The sequence below is a fragment of the Saimiri boliviensis genome, chromosome 11, assembly GCF_048565385.1.
Source record: "Saimiri boliviensis isolate mSaiBol1 chromosome 11, mSaiBol1.pri, whole genome shotgun sequence".
Lineage (NCBI taxonomy): Eukaryota > Metazoa > Chordata > Mammalia > Primates > Cebidae > Saimiri > Saimiri boliviensis.
The window spans coordinates 30,929,094-30,935,093 of record NC_133459.1 but is presented as its reverse complement, the minus strand read 5'-3'; the positions used below and the strand labels follow the sequence as shown (position 1 = coordinate 30,935,093).

Genomic DNA, 6,000 nt, shown 5'->3' with positions numbered 1-6,000 from the left:
AGACAGTTCCAGTCCCTTTCGAAGCCCTAGCCTGCCCCTCCGGAGGCTCCCAGAGTCAGGCCTTCTACTGGGCCCCGGGTCTCTCACTGGCAGAATGGAATTCTCTGAGCTGACGCTGTGTCACTGGCCACCACCTGCTGCTGTCGCGGGGGGAGGGGGGAACGTCGTCTTGGGACCTGTGGCTGCTGTTGCGTAGCCCCAAGAAGCCGTGAGACGTGGCGGGGGCGTCCCCGGAGTTGCAGAGCACGCGGCTCGGCGAGGTAAGGGAAACTGCCCGTGCAGTCGCAACTGGCGCCCTCCAGCGTAACGCCCAATTCGAGAAACTCTTGCCCCTCTCCTGGGAGGGGACAATGAGTTCCAGAGAGGGCCAGCAAGTTTCGTTGTCCCAAGAGAGGGGCTACCCGTTTCCCGGATTGGGCGTTACGCAGTAGGGCACCATCACCCTGCGTCATGCAGGAGGGCACCATCCTCCCCTTAGCGAGGGACACTAAGCCTGGGCCCGTCCCTCGCAGGGTTGCGGGTGACTCCGGCACCATCACCCTGCGCTGTAAGGACCTGCGGATGCTGCAGCTGGAAATAGAGGACGGGGAAGCGACGCTGGACATGGCCCGCTCCATCGAGGTGTATGGAGGGCGCGCCCGAGCCTTTGAAACTATCCCTGTCTCGTGTGGAGGGGAATAAAAAGGCACTACTGTTCAAAAAGGCTCCGCAGCCGCAGCTAAATGAGAGAGGGCTGCAGGGTGGTCCGGGGTACGTGGAGAGGCCCAAGCTGAAGCTACAGGGGCTGAGGGGCTGGAAAGGGGGCGGGCGAGACGATTCCGACCCTCCCCAGAGCCCCTGACTTCCTTCTCTAGGCGCTGTCCTCCCTGGAATTGGCCATCACCTCCTGCCTGTTCTTCTGCCATCCCAAGGGCCTGAGATTGGACGACTCCTGGCACTTCCTCTCGCCCGAACGCTGCTACAAGCGAGTAGCTGTAGAGGTGAGCGCAGTCGTGGAGGCCCGGGGAGGTGGAAGCTGGGCCTGGAAGAGGCGCGGGAAGAGGCGCAGGGACAGGGCACTCCATGGGTGCCCTAGACCTGGCCTCTCCTCCCTGCGCCGCAGACCAACGCATGACGGCTGAGCAAGTTGAACGAGGACTTCAGCTTCTGCCCCAGTTACTCCGTGCCGTGATTGTCCCACGCTTGGTGGACAATGATGACCTGGCGCATAGCGCCCGCTTCCGCCAGGGAGGCCGCTTCCCAGTGCTCAGCTACCGCCACGCTCCCAGCGGAACCCTGAGTGTGCCCTCGCCACGCTCCGCCCCTGTGCAGCTGAGGCTTTTCTGGACCTTTTCTTTTCGGCCAGGCCAATTCGCTGCGTGGCGGTGGCCGCGCCCCGACTCCTGGCCCATTCTGGCCCCGCCCCTCTCCCGCCTTTTCGAAGGGAGGGGGTATCACCTTTCTTTGGCCCCGCCCCTGGCGGTTCTGGGCCCCGCGCGAAGCTTAGTGCCTTCTTTTGTCAAGCCAGGACCCGACCATGGTCTATTCATAGGGTCCCAATCCACAACATCCCCAGACTGGTCTGAAGCCTCGTGAGTTCCGGCCTGGTTGCTGGGCTCTAGCCTGTCCGTGTGCAGAAACCCCCTGAGGTATGGCGGTCCACTTCCAGAAGTGAATCCGATCCGCAGGTTCTTCTACGCTCCAGCCAGCCCCTGACGGGTCTCCAGAAGCTGCCCAGCGAGGAGGACCAGGAGCTGCTGCGAGCTATGCTAGCGGGGGCTTGCCCTAGTTCACGGGGCTTCATCGTGGACACGCGCTCAGCCCAGGCCTCAAAACAGGCCCGCGTAACTGGCGGAGGCACTTAGGCCAAGGCCTCTTACCCTGCTGGAAACTGTTGCACCGGCCCCCTGGAGAGGTAAGGGGCCTCCCACCCTCTCCCAGGTCCACTCCTGCAGGGCTCTGTGAATGTAGATGTGTGAATGTGTGTTGGGGTGAGGGGATCCGCCAGGAACCTCGAAGACTCAAGCCTTTCCTGGTGTCATCCCTCTATGTGGGCCTCCCCACTTGCACACCACCACCGAGAGAGCTCTTTACTCTCTAGGCACCCCAACTTTCCCTGGGAAGAAAAAGCACCTCTTTACATTAAACTGAAATTTGTCTTCCTGGAACAGCCTCTGCCTATACACATGCACCCCTCCCTGAGTTCTGCACCTGCACAGGTGTAATCTGGTCCCTCTGTCTCCAGGTGATGGCAATGCCAAGAAGTCCTGAGGACGTTTTGTGGTTTGAGGAGAGTAGACTGCTTCCCTATCCAAAATACACAACTCTGTGTATTCATTTATTTATCCAGCACTGAGCCCAGGGGCTGCCATGGCAGCCAGCCCAGACATGACTGAGACCAGCGGAGAACTTCGGTCGTGATCCCCTGAGATGAACAGCAGCACACAGGAGGTGCCCTTCTCTTGCTAAGGCGACTTCAGGTAATCAGAGGTTTTCCTGAGAATAGGATGTTTTAGCTGAGACTGAAAAGTGTAGGAGGAGTGAGCCAGAAGAAGGAAGACAGACCCTGCATGTGGAGGGAACTGCAGGTGTCCAGGTACAGAGACAGCCCGGTCATTTGTCCTGTTTGGGAGAAACAGTTTGCATAAAAAATACAAAAATCAGCTGTGCATGGTGGTGCACACCTGTAGTCCCAGCTACTCAAAAGGCCTAGGTGGATGGTTTGAACCTGGAGGTGGAGGTTGTAGTGAGCTGTGATAATGCCACTGCACTCGGTCTGGGTGAGAGCAAGACCCTGTCTCAAAATTAGCCGGGCATAGTGATGTGCTCCTGTAGGCCCAGCTACTCAAAAGGCTGAGGTGGGGGATCACCTGAGCCCTGGAAGGTAGAGGCTGCAGTGAGCTGTGATCACACCAGTGCACTCCAGGCTGGCTGACAGAATGAGACCTTGTTTTAAAAAAAAAAAGTTGTATGAGTGTGGTCTCCTTCTCAAGATATCTTACTTTACTCATCCTTCTTGTGATGAGGTGAGATGCTTAAATGCCCACGTGATGAGATGTGGTGAGTGACATTGGCCTTGTAATGCAGCCACAGGCTCCTATTAACCTTGAATGCAAGCCCACTACAGTACTGCCACAGTTGCTCTGATAACCAAGACAGCTACTAAGTGACTAACGGGCAGCGAGTGTGTGCAACATGGATATGCTGGACAGAGGGAGGATTCCCACCCAGCGGGACAGAGCAGGGTAACTCAAGATTTGATCACGACATTCAGAAGGGCTTACAATTTAGAATTTATGAATTATTTCTGGAATTTTCCATGTAATATTTTCAGGCCACAGTTGACCCTGTACGTAACTGAAACCTCAGAAAGTGAAACCATGGATGGAGGCGACTAGTGTCGTTCAGTATGGTGGGAGTGTCGAGTATGAAGTGGGAGGACAAATGAGGTGATGGGGATCACGGGGAAGAACAGAGGTCTGGAAGGCCATGGTTATGAGCTTAGACTTTATCCTCAAGGTGGCAGGGAGCCATTGAAGGTTTTTTTTTTTTTTGAGATAGAGTCTCGCTCTTGTTACCCAGGCTGGAGTGCAATGGCGCCATCTCGGCTCACTGCAACCTCTGCCTTGAGGGGCGGGTTCAAGCAATTCTTCTGCCTCAGCCTCCCTAGTAGCTGGGATTACAGGCATGTGCCACCGTGCCTGGCTAATTTTTGTATTTTTAGTAGAGATGGGGTTTCCCCATGTTGGTCAGACTGGTCTCAAACTCCCAACCTCAGGTGATCTGCCCGCCTCAGCCTCCCAAAGTGCTGGGATTACAGCTGTGAGCCACCGCACCCGGCTCCTCTAAAGGCTTCTAAATAGGGCTGAAAAATCTCTGTTAGATTTTCTGGTGGGAGGTCACTGGTGACCTTGAGCAAAGTAGTTTCTGGGAGGCAGGAGCAGATGCAGAATTCCAAGAGGACTGTGTTTCTCTCATCAGACTGGGGGTCCCTGGGGAGCACTCTGTTTTTCCCATCAGACTTGGGTATTTCAAGGGCACTGTGATACTGCCATCAAATTGGTGGTTTCCCAGGGCATTCTGTGTTTCCCCAGAGGGCTATTCGGCCCCTCCCCAGGTGCTTTCTCAAAGGATCTTGAGTCTTTCCCATCAGATTGAGGAATCCTCAAAGCTAAGAAACCATTTCATCCACAGAATGAGACCCTGTCTCAAAGATTAGGAGCTCCTCCGTAGGTTGTGTGTGCTGTAAGACTGGGCTCTCCAAGGGGCTCTGTGTCCCTTTTATCAGATGGGCTTTTTTTTTTGAGATGGAGTTTCGCTCTTGTTACCCAGGCTGGAGTGCAATGGCGCGATCTCGGCTCACCGCAACCTCTGCCTCCTGGGTTCAGGCAATTCTCCTGCCTCAGCCTCCTGAGTAGCTGGGATTACAGGCACGAGCCACCATGCCCAGCTGATTTTTTGTATTTTTAGTAGAGACGGGGTTTCACCATGTTGACCAGGATGGTCTCGATCTCTTGACCTCGTGATCCACCCACCTCGGCCTCCCAAAGTGCTGGGATTACAGGCTTGAGCCACCGCGCCCGGCCTTTTTTTTTTTTTTTTTTTTTTGATGGAGTCTCTCTCTGTCACCCAAGTGGGAGTACAGTGGCGCGATCTCGGATCACTGCAACCTCCACCTCCCAGGTTCGAGTAATTCTCCTGCCTCAGCCTCCCAAGTAGCTGAGATTACAGGTGCCTGCCACTATGCCTGGCTAATTTTTGTATTTTTAGTAGAGACAGGGTATCGCCATGCTGGCCAGGCTGGTCTCAAATTCCTGGCCTCAAGTGATCCACCTGCCTCGGCCTCCCAAAGTGCTGGGATTACAGGTATGAGCCACTGTGCCCGGCCAGATGGGTTCTTTACAGGGTTCTGTCTCTCTCATGGTCTCAAGCACTTGCTCCCAGGCTGTACTTGCCAAGGGCTTGGGCTGGGGAAGATGACCAGACTCCCACTGCCCAGAGGGCGGCCCCTGCAGGACAGCTTCATGCACCTGGAGGAGGCCTGTGGGGAGTTGGAGCAGAGCATGGACCACTGGGTGAGTCAGCTGGACAGCTGCTGCTGGCTGTCACATATAAAGGAGGCACTAGCATCACCTGCTTGGCAGCCCTGGGCATGGAGCCCCCTTGACAAAGAGTCTAGGGCGGGATGGGCAGGGCTATCAACCCCTGGACGCAAAACTGATTCAGTAAGCAAATATAGCCTAGAACTCGGTCCCTTCTATTCCTGTCCTGGTGACCCTGGGAGGGAAGGACTAGGCCACTGCTGATGAGCCCTGGGCCCACAGGGAAGGGGCCCGCATTCTGGTACATCGGGCTGAAGGCACAGACAGCACCCTGCTTGTGACTTCACTGGCCCAACTCATCCCGGACTGCTTGAGCAGGACCAGGGGCTAGTGGAGCAGGAGTGGATCCAGGTAAGTAAGTGACCGCCCAACCCTGGCCTTACCCTCCATCCAGAAACCTTGCCTCCTCATGCCCATTGCTCTTCCCCCGTCCCCAGGCCAGCCACCCGTTCCAGCTGTGTTGTGCCCATTCGGTCTTCTCCCATGCCTGCCCCAAGCACGAGGTATCCACCTTTCTCCTCTTCCCGGACTGCGTGTGGCAACTGGGCCACCGGTTCCCACTGTGACTGGAGTTTGGGGAAGGGCTACTGTTGGCGCTGTTTGAGTGCACCTATGCCTCCCCTTTTGGCACCTTCCTCTGCAACAGCGAAAAGGAGAGGTGAGCTGAGGGGGTGTTGAGGTGGGTCAGGGGCAGGCACAGGAAAGGGTTGGATATCTGCGGCATCAGTACCTTACTTCCTTAGGAGCCATCGTTCCCTTCCAATTGAGTTTGTCTTTTAGGAAAACCAAGTGCCATCCCTGCCACTACCTCCAAATCTCATACTTCCTCCTAACTTCTGCAAACCCAGAGATGTAAAGGGCCAAGGCCAATCCTTTAGATTTTTTGTTTTTTTTGTTTTTTTGAGATGGAGTCTCACTT

General features: G+C 55.7%; 1 pseudogene; it reads left to right on the top strand.

Moving 5' to 3' along the window:
• The first annotated feature begins 450 nt into the window (after positions 1-450).
• Positions 451-6,000, top strand: part of LOC141580440 (myotubularin-related protein 9-like) — an 8,735-nt pseudogene continuing 3,185 nt past the window's right edge.